Source organism: Crocodylus siamensis, chromosome 15 (genome assembly GCF_052110815.1).
Source record: "Crocodylus siamensis isolate JL-2025a chromosome 15, ASM5211081v1, whole genome shotgun sequence".
NCBI classification, from domain to species: Eukaryota; Metazoa; Chordata; order Crocodylia; family Crocodylidae; genus Crocodylus; species Crocodylus siamensis.
In genome coordinates this window covers 7,919,811-7,934,521 of record NC_143409.1, presented here as the reverse complement: position 1 = coordinate 7,934,521, position 14,711 = coordinate 7,919,811, and the positions used below count along the sequence as shown (strand labels likewise).

The following is a 14,711-nucleotide window of genomic DNA, read 5'->3' as shown; positions in this document are numbered from 1 at the left end:
TCGCCTAAAGGTCAGGGTTGTGGCAGTAGCTGTAGAAGTAAATCTTTAGGTACAGAAAAAAACACCTCTGGTTGCTGTTGGATACTGTATTTTTCATTTATTTCCTAAATTGTTCTTTTGCGTTATGTTTTTAACGCAGATGTGAGCATGTTTCAGCAGTAAATGAGAACTCTTTCTCTATATCCCTTACTTGTGATTTTCAGCTCTTGGCAGGGCATATAAAGATACTCGGATAACAAATGTTGTATCTATACCCCTAATACTGTTAGAAAGAACCAATTAGTTCTGGATTCTTTTCTATCTTTTTCACTTTGAATATGATTTCTTTTCAGTGGTGAATCATATTAATGGATCCATTCAGAAGCCCTTACTAAGTTATTCAAGCATACCCATCGACTACAAATCAAGGCCTGAATAAGGAATGCAAGATTTGGTCCACTGACTCTTACCATGTTCTCTTTTAAAAGGATTTCAAGGTATTAATTGCTAGGTTTTTTTTCAGAAATAGTAAATGCATTTTATAGCTGAATTCACATTAATTACATTTTACTTTGTTACTCATCAAGATGAACATGTTGAGAAAGATACATGACTTCCTTGCCTAAGTGTTTTCCTGATGATTATGTAAAAGTCTTCACACATGACGCCTGTATGTATTTGGCAGTTTCCTTATGTCCCCTACACAACATCCTAACGTTCTCTTGATTAAACTGAAAGTAATGTTATATACCTGCTCATTTAGCTTGCCCTCCACAATCCCATGTTTCATTTCATTGGTGGTTGAACTTACTTGACATAGTTTCACATTAATTAAATGTTCAGTAATGCTTCTGTTATAAATCCCAATCTAGTACTTTCTCCCTCTGAGCTAAAGCATACCTAATAAGACAGCTGCTATTTACAATTTTTTGGGTGGGCAAAGGGGAAATTGCCGAGATAGGCCTGCTTTTGTTCTCCAATGCTGCCTGGAGCATACTTCCTTCATTTGCTTCTTTCCTTTTTCCTACTCTGATTAGTTATAGTTATTTAGTTAACTATAGTTAGTAATGGAAATATCCTCTCATTTTCAGTTACAAAAGAAGCACCCCTTCCCAATAGCCAACTTTTGTGACACTGCCATGATCTGGGGCTTGCTACCTTGCAATGAAGCTTCATAGGGGTGACAATTTTTGCTTCAAATCTCTTTCTTGGTAAGTAACTTCTTATCCTCTGAAAATCCTTTTAGTGTCCCTCTCTTAGCATTATCTCTTGTGAAGGACAAAGATATCAAAGACAGAAAACTGCTGATGTCATTATTTTTAAGGAACCTTTTCTTTCTGGAGAGAAAATAAATGCCAAAACATCCTTTGGTGAGGAATGGTGCATGGAAGTGAACACTGAGGGAGGGGTCATAGCAAAGCATTACTCACCCAAGCCAGCAAGAGGAGCGGGAGCGGGAGCTTACATTAACCTAGGTCTTGAGTTGTGATGAGCAAGCAACTGCTGCAAATAATGGGTACATTAGCTGCCCCCCCCCCACCGTCTTGCAGCAAAAAGGAACACTGATTATTCCCCCCGCTTTTTTTCTTTTCTTTGTGGCTGTGGAAAGCAAAAGTGAGTTTGTATAGCCAAGTAGGCCACGGCCACTTGTACGTGATAACTGCACAGATCACTGCACACACGCCTTTGTGCACATGGACCCTCCTTCCAGCCACCAACAACTATGAAACACGTCCTGTTATCTTCCAGCATTAGACCCAGGGAGAGGCCTTCTGCTAGTTCTAGTTAAGCAATTTTTCCTTTAGCTCAAGGACATGCCCTTGGAGTTGAGCAGCCAGGCTCTTTCTCTTAACTTCTTAGAGCCAGGCTTGGGGGGAGGGCACCATTATGAAGGAGAAACTTCTGGTGGTTCAGCTACATTTCAGGGGGGTGAAGTCTGACACAGGCCTGCATCAGCCCAGGCAGCAAGAGCTCCTTAGCCAGGCCCTCACTGTTGACCTGCCCAACTTGGTGTCGCTGGCAATTAATTTTGCCTGCCTTCCTCTTTTGCGTCCTTGCAACCAAGTCTTTAGCACCGACTCTGACACGGCAGCACTCTTCTACACAGCACTGCACCTCGGCTCCCAGCGAACTTTTCGTATGGCCACAGACTAAAATAATAATTATAATAACTTTAACCATTTTCAGGCCAGTTTGCCCATGCCTGTACTGGGACCTGCGACTATGGCTTCAAACGTGCAACCTTTGGGCTGCTCACCGTGCGTAGTGCTAACCGTGCGTAGCACTCGCACCATCCCATTTATTTTGCCTGGGAGCAGGGATAAACAAGGTTTGCTCTAGGACAGGGGCAGACGCTGGAGAGCTGCCAACCTCCTGCGTCGGGCAGGGGTAAGGGCAGGGCTCTACCAGGCGAGAGACCCCAACGCATGCGCAACCTCCCGCCTAGGAGCCGAACTCGTGCGCTGACGTCAGACACTGCGCGCATGCGCCATGGGGGAGGTGCGGAGCCGTCCTTTGGAAGAACGTGGATCCCATTGGTCGAGGCTTTCCGCCCCCTTTCTCTGATTGGCCAGCCCTCGCTGTCACTCCCCGCCCATCACCTGTTTCCTAAGTGGCTGGCGCTTTCGCTTTATCCCACCCCCTCTTTCGCGGATTGGCTGCTCCCTACCTTCAGTCCTGTACGCTGCCCTATCACGTCGCGCAGTTGTTCGTATGAAGAATGTAGACCCGGCCGCTCCCTGCCACCAAACAAAATAGTACGGGGTGGTAAGGTGCGCTGCGGCTGTGCAGCTCCGCTCCGGCCGGTTTTAGCCGAGGGCGGAGGAGCTCCCGCCGCTTTCCTCCATCCTCTGCCGCCTCGGGGGAGCGGCCTGTGCTCCGTCGGGACGGGCGGAAGGAGACATTCGGGTATTCCTCCGCCGGGTGTGTGTGTGACAGGGGAAGTAGTTCCGGCCCCGCCTGGACCTTGTTTCCCCAAAATAGCGCCCGGCGGGGATCCGTGCGCGGGCGGCAGCGTCTCCCCAGGAGTCTGGGAGCAGCCGCGCGGTGAGTGCGGGGTGTTGTGGGGGGGGGGGAGGGGCGAGTCCTCGCGGGGGGGCCTCATCCTGCGCGGTGCTGGGGCCTGCCTGCAACTTCCTGCGCGCATATGGAGGCGTCTGGAGCAGGCCAGTGTGGGGAGGGGGGGCGGTTTTTGGGGGGCACCAACTTTTCTCCACCCAAAAACAGGGGGAAGGGGTGCCCTTTTCATCCACCGCCATGCAGACAAGCCCACAGGATGCCGTGAGAGGGTCACATTTTGGGGGGGGGCAGGCTGGAGTTCTCGCCTAGTTTTCGCACCAGCTGCACGGTAATGTTCGCGAACGTGTGTGTCACCTAGAGGATCTCTTTTGCCCCCCCCCCCCGTACAGGAGAGGTGTTGTTTCTGGGAGTGGGGAGAGAGAGGTCAGGAAGGAGCCTTTTCCTTTTTTTGGGAGCTCCCCTTGAGCAGCTGAAAAAAACCATCCTGGTGTGGCTTTGACCTGCTGTGGAGAGGCGAGAAGGGCAGGGTTGGCCGCCCCGAAGGGGTTGGGCGCGCGAGTCATTTTTTGTCTCGAAAAGGTGCGAGTCGCAGCATGGAAACGGGAGTTTCCCGCAGAAAACGAAGACTCCCAGGGAGCAAAACAGTTCGTCCCGCCGATGAGCGGGGAGCAACTGTGACATGTCACAAATCCCTGCCAGAAAGGGGAGATAAGGAAGAAAGCATGTCAAGAAGTAGATAGGGGTAATGGAGCAGGATAAGCCTTGAGCAGCCTGAGAGATTACTATAAACAAAGATCTGCTCTGGCACAGGAACGGGTATTGTGTATGGCTGTTATCTTTACGCATTTTTGGGGGGTGTTTTGCTAAGCTTTTAGTACTGGCAGAAAGTGAGTTGTCGGCTTCCTGCTCTCCTTGGTCGGCGGGTATTACACGGGAACGCTTTCACCACGTCAAGAGTCCAGCTGTGGTGCTGGGCATCTGAGCGAGCCTGTTGTTTTGCTATTGATGGCGTTTTGGCAGGTGTTTAAGCAACGTGTAAAGGTGACAGAGCAATGGTCTTAACACCTATGGCTATTTCTTTTTATGCAGCTTAATTTTAAAATAGAATCTACAGGGTTGGGAATGCTTATTTTTAATTTTTATAGGTCATATTGGTTCTCTTGCCTGCCACCCCACCAGTCTTTAAAAAAAGAGTTATTTTGGGGGTCTGGGAGAGAAGAGTGGCACTTTTTTTTTGTTGGGTTTTTTTCAGCATGTAAATTGTAATTGTAAAATTTATGCTAGGTTTAGTTATTTTCTGTGTTTTGTTTTTTTTTTAAATTTAATACTTTTGAGACTATATGAAATGAAAAACAGTACAGGCCAATGGGTGTGTGTGTGTATATATATATGTGTGTGTGTGTGTGTGTGTGTATGTATCTGTATATATTTGTAATCTGGGGTTTCAGAATGATTTTGGACACAGCATTGGTATAACTAAAATAATAGTGTATTTAAAAATTGTTGAATTGTAAGTAGGAAACCAAGAAGGCATAAGAAGTGTGTTGTGTTTGACTCAGAACATTAGTTTAATAAAAAGAGAATTAAGAGGAAAAAGAGCACCTTGGGCAAAGGGATTGAGGGAAATTAATTACAGAGAATAAAAAGAAGAAAACATGAAGGTTTGATAAAGGGACATCAGTTTTCTGCTGCTTGCAAAGTGGTGTTACCAGCTAAGTAGAAGGATCTTTAGTGTAAAGTGATGGGCTCAATTAGGAGCAATGAGGGAAAACTTAAGATTAGACAACCATGGTGCATTTTCAGGGAGAAACGGTGTGTTAGCGCTCCCCAACCTTCACAGTGCCATGGGCAATAATATTAAGCAAATAATGTGCTGTGCACGACATAATTCTTTGCTCTTCCTGTCAACTTTCATGTTAACGCTTTGATTTCCTGTGCATATGAGCAGTCTTGTAGGTTTTCACAGGCTATGCTGAAACCATGGGCTAGGAACCAGGATAGTATGTCTTTTGGGCCATCTCCAGCTTGTTGTTTCATGTAAGATAGGGGAGTAATTGACTGTATAATTGCAATACAAGCATTTTAGTTCATATTAGAACTGTGCTTTTGCTTGTCCTTCTGCCTGCTTTAAGCATGTACCTAATCACTATGATTCCTTACACACTCTTTTTATAAAGTGAGGTTTAATGATTTAAAGCATTCAAGATTGCTGGATATAAGGTGCTGTAGAATAACGGTATTTTTCATGTGTCTGAGGAAGAAGGGTGAAATAATGAAAGATGTTTGTGATGCTAATGAACATTTTAGGTGAGGTGGCTTAAGAGAGGAGCTCATTATGCAAATGCATTAAGTTATTGACCATATTATACATTTATAACGTTTTTGGAGAAAGTATTTTTGTCTTAATAATAAAGACAAGCTGTTTTGTTGCAGCAGGATTCTTAACTTATTTAGCAGCTTTCTTTCAACTGTGATACTGCATTAAGTTCAAATGTGGTTTATCTTGAAACTACAGTGTGGACGGCAGAGCTTTTCTGGGTTCATCCAGAACCAGGTTAGTGAAGATTCCCATGTAGCCCTACAATAAATAAAATAAAGTTTAGTAAGCTGAGTGCTGCTTCCAAATAGTAAGGCCATGCAAGTCAGTGTAAATGATGTCAGGAGTTACATTTGCTGCCCTGCCTTGTCCAGTCATGCCATGTATTACAAAACACAGCTGGAGAATGCTGCAACAGTCATGAAAATAGTTTAGGATAATACTGTTTAGGCTTCATAACTGTTAAATTAAGCTTATTTGGGAAACAATTTAGGGTTTTTGTTAGTGAAGATGGGGATGAGTTTTATGTGAAATACCTGACGGTGTGTAATGGTTACATGCAACAGGTTCTCTGTTAATGGCTTTGTGGGGGGTTAATAATAATAAAAAAAACCCTGATGTAATTTAACTGTCAAATAGAAAATTCAGGACTTCTGCTAGTACTTGACAACACTACAGATGTCATCTTTGCTTGGGAAGCATTTGGCTCATTTTGGATGCTGTAACATAGATGATAAATACAGTAGTTCCTACATGTTGAAGCTGTATATGCAACCAATGGTCATTAGGACATTTTAATATGAATACTTTTTAGTGGGGACGCCTAAAGCTCTAATCTTTGTGGGGAGATGGGGATGGATGGACAGTGGAAAAGAATAAAAAGCAGCTTCTTTGTGTGGGGATTATCATGAATTTTTTGCTGTTCTTGAGGGCTGAAAACATGTCTGGCATGACTTCTGTATAATGACATCCATATTGTATAGTGGATAAGGAAAGTATGCCGTGGCAAATAGAGTATTAACATGAAGGTTGTGGCAGTGATGAAACTTAGATAACCTTACCATGCTCCACTATTTTTTGTTTTGTTTTGAGAAGTGAAGTTGTGTGTGTTTTGGAGGGTACAGTGCTATAATGCCTCGCTGTGACTTCGCGGTCCTTGTAGTAAGTAACTACAAGAGGAGTACAATTGAATTTTTAAATGAATTTCATTAAACACAAGCTTTTCACATATGAGACCTTGACTTAGTTATGCTAACATGCATGACAAAACAGTGGGGCATCATTCAGAATTGGCATATTTTTCTCAGAGCAATAATACTATGTGTCTGCCAGCTGAGATTTGTATTGGGGATTCAAATATTTATCTGTTAAGAATTTTTGTTAGAAGAGCACTCTTGATGGACGCATAATGTATTCCAGATGATTGCATGTGCATTCTAAATTTATCTTATGTTGGAAAGAAATTTTTAGATATGCACAAAGCTGTTTTTTTTCTAAATGAAAATAATTCTGATATAGGGGGATGAAAAAGTTACTGCCTCTACTCAACCTGGTGCAAATTTTGCTTCATGCTATCTGTTCTGTTTAAGTAAACTTCCTTCTCTGGTTGCTTCAACTTTGCTAAGGTAACCAGAAAAAATGCAATAACTCTTCCTTTTCAGTTTTCTTGCATATGTTAAATAGTGCTGAAAGGGTTAACTGGATGACTAATTAGAATAGGCCAGTTAATATGCTGCCAAAGTGATAGGTTAACTGAACATACTCAAAATATTTCCAGTTTTTAGGCAGAATGTGTAAAGCCTTCAAGGGCGTCAATCAAGTCTGTGGCTGAAACACCTACATATATTTAAACAACGTTAAGGGAAAAATAAGTGAGATTGATGTCTTCTGGAACTTGCTGAATTGTAACAATGCTTTTTTTCCTGGAGTAAATTCTTTAGGTTTCCTATTCTGTATTTTTATTGCAGTATTGTTTGGGGAAAGTATCTGTAGTGTATTTTAAGTGTCCCTTCAGATAAAACTGTATCAGATATAGTATCCAGTGAATGAGCAAAATTTAGTAACAGCTTAAAGCTAACTTCCAGTGTGTGTAATATAGCAATATGGTTCCTACAGTTACTATGTAGCCTCCTGCAGGAGGCCTGATAATGGATAACACCAGTTATTTATGGGGTAAGCTAGCAACCGATCCATTCGCAGCATTTTTTTTTCTCTTTTTCTTCTTTCTCTCTTTGGCTGGCACTGGGGAGAGAGGTGGTGAGCCAGAAATGCTTCTCATCCTCAAAAATTTTTCTGGTCCTGAGGTCTCCCTCACATTTGTTCCTTTGTTTGGCTTCTCAGTACAAGCTGTATTTCTTGTGTCCGGACATCAGTGTAGCAATGTGTTTTTTTGCAGGCACAAACATTCTTTACCACAAAAGCATCAGATGTAAATCTAAACGTATGTACTTGGAAAGTATTTATGAAATAGGTAGGAAAAACTAAGGGTAGATGAACAAAGTACTGTAGGTACTAATTAAAAACCTTGTTAAAAATATTCTTGCTGCAGAATTACTTACCAGAAAGGGTATTTTTAGGTTTGGAAAATATAATTATATACATCTGATTTTTATTTGAATCTGGAATGATTAATTGAGCAAGATAGGATACATGTAGCTAGGAGCAATATAATTGGTACTGTCACCAAAACTTTATAAATGCAGTGTTGAGGTCTCGGTTGCACCAAGGTCAGGACATTGTGGAATGCTTTCTACAGTAGACATATGTTCTTTTCTTACATTTGTGTATTAATCACTAACATGATTCACGATGCATGTACTTCTGGTGTTAAAATAAACCTTATGTGCATATATGACTAAGTGTAGTTCCCTTTTTTCTTAATAGTAAGGTTAACAGCGGTATCATTGAGGGGAAACAACTACTAAGAATCCCAAATGTTATAGGTGTCTGATTGAGTGGATTATCTTATTAACTGCCATGCCTCCCATTTATATTTGCTTCAGTCTCTGAAGAGCTGCTGAAGTCTGTCTTAGTTCTTATGGAGCAATCTGGAAGCTTATTACTGCAGTCTAGCTTGCCTTGGTCCCATAGTAAGATTAATGGTGGTCATTAAATATTTCTTTGTCTGCTCCTAGTGTCCTAAGTTAAATAATTATTTTTGTCTTGTTGGTCAAGAAGAAAGGTACTTAACTGGAACAAGTAGCTGTGCATCAGCCTCATTGCTTCCACAATATTTACTGTTTAGAATTTTTCTTCTTACCTTGAATATAAAGTTCTGGTTTGTTAGTGAGCTTTGATCTAGAAAAGTATGCCCAGCTTTCTTTCCCTCTGAAAATATCTAAACACCAAAACAGAAATCAAACTTAAGTGTTCTGGCATTACTGGTTTACTTTAAATTGCCTCAAATATCTAAAGTATAATATAACCAACATTTATTTGCAAACCAATGTTCTTCAAATAATCTTATTTAGTAGTGTGTGGGCACGTGTGGACTAGTGTTGACACTTCATTTTTAAAGCTTACCCCCAGTTGCATAAAATGGTTGCTTGGATAAACTTAGCTGTTTTACAAGAAAAGGGGAAGCTGGTATGCAGGTGCTTGGATCAGCTATTTGGATTTGACTATTGTAGCTACATGATTCTGTAGAAATCGAAGTTAACTATGAATAGATTAAAACAGGTGCCAGATTTTGAAAGCCCATCTTAATATTTGCAGTAATTCCTACAGCCTGTCATCATCACTAGTATTGGGTACTGTACAAGGCCTTCTCATTATAATTGGGTGTGTAAATAACATAGGGGCAGTGAGTGGGGGTTATTAAACATATACTCTTATCTATTATGTGTATTATTACAACCCAACTACCTTTCAGCTTGGCTGTTAAATATTGCTCGATTGCAGATATTGTGGCAGAAGTAGTTCTTGAAGAGGGATTTGAGGGAGATTTGTTAGTTGCCTTTTGAGATTAGTACAGCTGTGTGACCAGCCATTACGGGGCACAGGGAAAATTTTCAAAGAAAATTGTATGTAGTGATGTCACTGAGGTGGCTGAGACTGGGACAGGGCATTCATTGAAAAAGATGAAGGGCTCTGAAGGGTAGGAGAACATTTCCATACCATGAAGGAGGATTTGAAGAGTGTGAGGTGAGATTCCACTGTGATGGATAAGTGTGATCTTAGTGGTTAATGGCTGTATGGCCCAAAAAGTGCAGTGTTAGTGCCAGTGGGGGGAAAAAAAGAGCTTGTACTCTTTGAAATGAGAGATGATGATTCCTAAGTTGCCAAAAATGGCAACAAACTTTGACATCCTTGAAATAACTGCCTTTATAACTCTTTAACTGGTGCCTTTCTACTTGTACATTAAAGGTCTTTTTTAAAATAGAGCAAAGAACTAAAGTAGTGTGTAAAGTTATCGACATAAAGGACATCTTGTTTTTGGTATCATACTTTCACAGCAACTATTCTCTTCCTGACATGACTGTTTGCATCCTGTTTTAAGAACTGTAAGCTGACAAGAGTGGGTGCAGAATGACTTCTGAATAAAATGGTATATACGTTCTCACACTTGATGTTGCTTCCAGTACCATAATACTTTCAAAACATGGAGTATTTTGAGAATATTTGAGAAGGTAGATGTTTCTTTGTAATTCTGCTCCTACTGTATTGTCTTGTAGATTTTTCCGTTAAGTCCATTTTCCACAGTGCTGTTGAAATGAATGGGTATCACAAAGTGTTATGTGGCATTTCAGTTAAATCTTAAATTTGTGTTCAGAAGAAAAATGAGACTAATTCATGTAGTTCTGCTTTAGTGTTAGGGGTCTGTTATATTTGTCTGGCACTTGCAGGAATCTCAAATACTGGTACAGATCTTTGGCACAAAGTACGTTCTCAAACAGTTTTTGTAACTTCTAGTTTAGAAAGATGGTTAGCAGATTACTGCGATGTTGAAGTGTAACCTTCCTTCATACTGCTGGAATGTAGAAGAGCCTTTCATGGTGGTCAGCCATGCTTTTCATAGGTATCCCAGTAAATAGTGCAAAACAATTAATTTCCTACTTCTGTCAGTGAGATGGTTACCATTTTTATTGATATTGCAAAGCAATAAACTCCAAGATCTACCTTTTTAATATCCCAAAATAGGCCAGATTAAAATGAGCCTACTGTTTTTCAAAAATTTCTAACCAAGTAGCAGAACACTATAGTTCCTTGCAGGAAAGTAGAAGGGATGAAATTAGTCAGTGGCTAGTGAGAGGTGTGGCCAGTGGTGGGAATCAGCTGGATGTTGGAAAGGGAAATGGATACAATTGCAAACTTATTTTGGGCTCTTGGTTTATTAAAACTTAATTCATCTTATGGTAGCAGTGGAGGGCGTAGGATAACATGCTTACATTCAACAGGGGCTTATCAGATTCATCCTTTTCAATCTTCAGGGCTTGGCTCTTATTTTAACTGTAATAAGTATGAAAGCTGCTGATATTTTTTTTTGAATATCAGCTGTGAAATTGCAAATAGGTGATTTAATATGAATTTATCTTGTCCAGCATACTTAAAGTTGAAAGGAGTGGTGGTGACCAGTCATTTGAATTGACTGAAATATTGAAAGTGTAAGACCTCCTGACAAAAATGTAAATGTCATTCAGGGTTTAATATTAATAGAAAGCATTTATGCTTAGCCCAAAACCAGAAGAAATCAGTTTATTTGAATTCTTCAAAATCAGATATTTCTTTGAATGAAATCACAGTGCTTTGGGAGAATAAAACTGTGTGAGACCCTGAAGTGGAATATAACCTAAGCATGTTGCCCTGGATAGTCTTCTCCAGACATAATTACACTCTGTTCTTAAGTTCATTCAGGTCTCTGTTGTCTGAGACTTTGTTTGAGCTTTCTAGTGGCCTGTGCTTGAGCCCTTGGTTTTTCTACTATGGTTTGGTCTGCATGAGGAAATCGGTGCACAGCAAGCTGTGTTGTGAACTGGTAGTATAGTTGCACTGTGTGGAGGCTTTTAGCTCATACAAAGTTTGCAGTGTTTAGCTCATACAGAGTCTCTTGCTTCAGGGCCCGTTATTGTTCACATAGAGGATAAGTACAGTGTCAGTTCATACCCTAGCTTTCTGTATACTGCTTCCATTTGTAGACATCTTACATCTACAGTATCCAGTAATATGCTGAGCACAAGATCTTTAATGTATAGAAAGGGACTTGGTGGAGAGCCATTAAACAAGTGGCTTACAGCTGTCAGATGCAAAGAAAATCTGGTTTGATGTGTTTAACAATACAAACATAGTAGTGGAAATGGGATTTGGAGGAATTGTAGGACTTTTCATCACTTCACAAATGTAACTGGTCCCAAATGCAGCTGTTACAGGCTAAGCTTGGAACAAAAGGGTAACATTTGGTAGTTTGACCATAGGGTGAACTGAGTTGCAGCTTTTCATTTTAAAATTGAAGGGCTAGATTTCTTTCTTCAGATCTTTTTGTGAAGGAGATTTGTGAAAGTTGATTCAAAATTATGCGATATGGTAGAAATAAAATAATAAAGACGGCATGATGAAAATCACAGTTGTCTCCAGATAGTTTGCTGCTGTTTCTGTTGGTGCCTGTTTTTAGTATATTTGTGTTGGCTTGGTGTAAATGTAACACTGAGCAAGTTCATGCAGGGAACTAATAAAGGATATTAGCTGATTCTTATTGTTGACTCTGCTTATTAATGTGTGTGAACATCCAAAGCGAATTACAAAAACCACTTATGGGCACCCTCTACTCTGAGAGAATCTAGTCTGTTGCTATTTGCAAAGTTTTTTAATAGAGGTACACTGATACACATTGGTCCATATCGTATCAGTACTGATTTAAAAAAATAAATAAAAAAATAAAAATTGACAGCATCAGCAATTGGCTTTTTTTTTTTTAGCTGATGGGGCCGATAATGTTGCTGATAAATGCTGTGTGCATATGTGCAGCTGCAGCATGCATGTGGCCAGTAGAGAGCAGTGTCTGGTCGGTAAAGCTGTAGGGGGGAAGGAACATGGCGGAAGGAAGGGTCATAGGGGACAAAGGGCCCCCATGGTGAGGGAGGGAGTGGAGCTAGGGCAGGGGCAGGTTCTGCCCAGCCAGAGGCATGGGCATGGGGATCATGTGCCCCCCAGATGTGTGTGTGGAGCAAGGCCAGAGGCTGAGCCAGTTTCTTTCCAGCAGAGGGGCTGGGGTTGTGCTTGGGGCTGGCTGGGGTGGGGTGGGTGGCGGTGGTGCTGGGAACGTGAAGTACAGGGGGCTGTGGAAAATTTTGGGGTGGCTGTAGCCCCTCCCAGTGCCACCACTGCCTGGCCTGAGGGCAGCTCTGGCCCAGCCCCCCCCTTGCCAGGAACAGGCCGGCACAGCCCCCGAGCCCACAGCAGGCACTCTGTCCCATGCACAGATTTGGGGGCATGTGCCCCCCCGTGCCTTCCCTGGGATGCACACAGTGACGGGAGCTGCCCCCTCCCTGCCATGCCCTGCCCTGCCCCTCCCCAGCTGTGCAGCCTCTGCCCCAGCCCCACTCCCTCCTTCACTGTGGGGGCCTTGATCTGCCCCCACCCCGTCCCCCTTCCCTCCAGCCGGACACTGTTTTCCAAGCTGCTGGGCTGCATATTGGGAATCAGATTGGTATCATCTGATATGGCTGGTCAATAATCGGCCATTGCTATCAGCCCAAAAAATCTTTATCAGTGCATCTCTACTTTTTAACAGTTTCTATGGTTTGGGTTATTTTGGAAATTGACAGTTTGTCAATTGCACCTTCCAGATATCTAACTGTTGCACAGTTCTAACAGTTTAGTGAGTTTTGATGACTACCTGGTACAAATCTACAGCCTTACTTATGCCAGGGTCATGTTATAGGTCTCTCATTGCATGTAGTTTTGGATTTGTGGCAGAGATTTGATTTTTTTTTTTTTTTAATGCCCTTCCAAAAAGGAAGAAATTTGCTTGTATCAGAGTCAAAAATCATATTATCTGTGTGACCCTCTTTTCTCCTGCCCCCTGAACCCTTTATTATTAATAGGTCTACCAAGAATTCAAGTTCTTAAGTATTTCCCAAGACAATTCATACCCGTTTCCTGTTTCAGCCCTTTCATTTTTTCTTTTCTCTCTTGCTTTTTGATAGTTTTTTTTTTTTTTCATGGATTTTTGGAAGACTTAACTGGTCAAAGTTGTTCCAGACTGGTTGGCTTCTTATGTTGGTTAAAACAGATGCTACACTGTGCCTGAAGTGATGGCTAGTTCTCAAATAATTCTTTCTTAGGTACTTAGAGACTTCTTTTTCATTGTTATCTCTCTTACCTGGAGTTTAATGAGAAAATGATCATAAAAGCTACAATAAATGCATTCATTTACTGTACAAAAAGTGACATTGCCTAAGAATTTATTTTTTAGATCTGTTTCTTCAGGACTTTTCATATTTGATTGTTGTGGTCCATAGCATTGCATATCTGTACTTCTTTTTTTTTTTCATAATGCATTATCTTCCTAGTGTCAAGGTTTAAATCAGTGGTCTCCAAAGCGGGGTGCACAAGATGATCCATTGGGGTGCAGGAAGAAAATATTAGAACTTCTATTTATATAAATGTACATATATTAGGGGGGTGTGCTCAAATTTTTTACTGATAGGGGTGCACGATCAAAAAAGTTTGGAGACCACTGGTTTAAATGACTAAATATTCCTAGTGATTTTTTGATCAAATGGAGCTATTCATGTGAATAGGCAGAAGGTAGGGCAGAGTGGTACTTCAGAGACTAACTGGTTCAGAGGCATGAGCTTGTTTAGGCAACCGCCTACTTTGAGCATCTGATAAAGTATGCTTACTGCGTATGAAAGCTCTGGCCTTTCTGAACTAGTTTGGGCAGGGTGGCATCATACAGTTTGTCTTCTGCCTGACTTCAGAGTAATGCAGCTAGCTATCTCTGTTTAATATGAATAGTTTCTCTTCTTCATTAAAATATAGCTTAGCGAAAGGAAAAATGGAACATGTACATATCTGGAATCATTGTTCAAACTATAAAATGGTCTTGTTACCTGTGGTAGAATCTTTCAGGTTTTTGATCTTGTTGGGACAGAATAGGGTGTCCAGTGGGCTTCTGGCCTATCCTTACCCCACTGCTTTTAATTTTTAGTGATCTCTCTTGCCTAATTATCACAGTTTTTGAGAGCTTTCACTAGCACAATTAATCTATTTTACAGTAGTTTGATCTATTACTGGTGTTGGAACTGTCATAGGAAAGCAGTTCAGCCAGCCTAGTAACTTGGTGGGGTTTATAGAATGCAGCCTCTTGACTCCCCCAGATTTCCCCTTCCCTTTTCTAGAGCCTAAGGTTTTAGGCCACCTATGATTTTTTGGAATACATGAGAAGAGTCTTCATTTA

At 41.4% G+C, this 14,711-nt stretch overlaps 1 protein-coding gene across 10 annotated transcripts in view; it reads left to right on the top strand.

The window, feature by feature from the left end:
• The first annotated feature begins 1,166 nt into the window (after positions 1-1,166).
• The window catches only part of MEF2A (myocyte enhancer factor 2A), a 150,680-nt gene continuing 137,135 nt past the window's right edge, over positions 1,167-14,711 (top strand). For 2 of the 10 annotated variants that reach the window (XM_090029667.1, XM_090029665.1), the window contains exon 1: positions 2,724-3,024. The gene's annotated coding sequence lies outside the window, so the exon portion shown is untranslated. Of the gene's footprint in view, positions 1,191-2,717; positions 3,025-3,258; positions 3,326-3,440; positions 3,577-3,791; positions 3,814-3,924; positions 4,039-14,711 lie in introns of those variants that run through there. The other 8 variants (XM_090029668.1, XM_090029660.1, XM_090029656.1 and 5 more) reach the window with 8 other exon arrangements.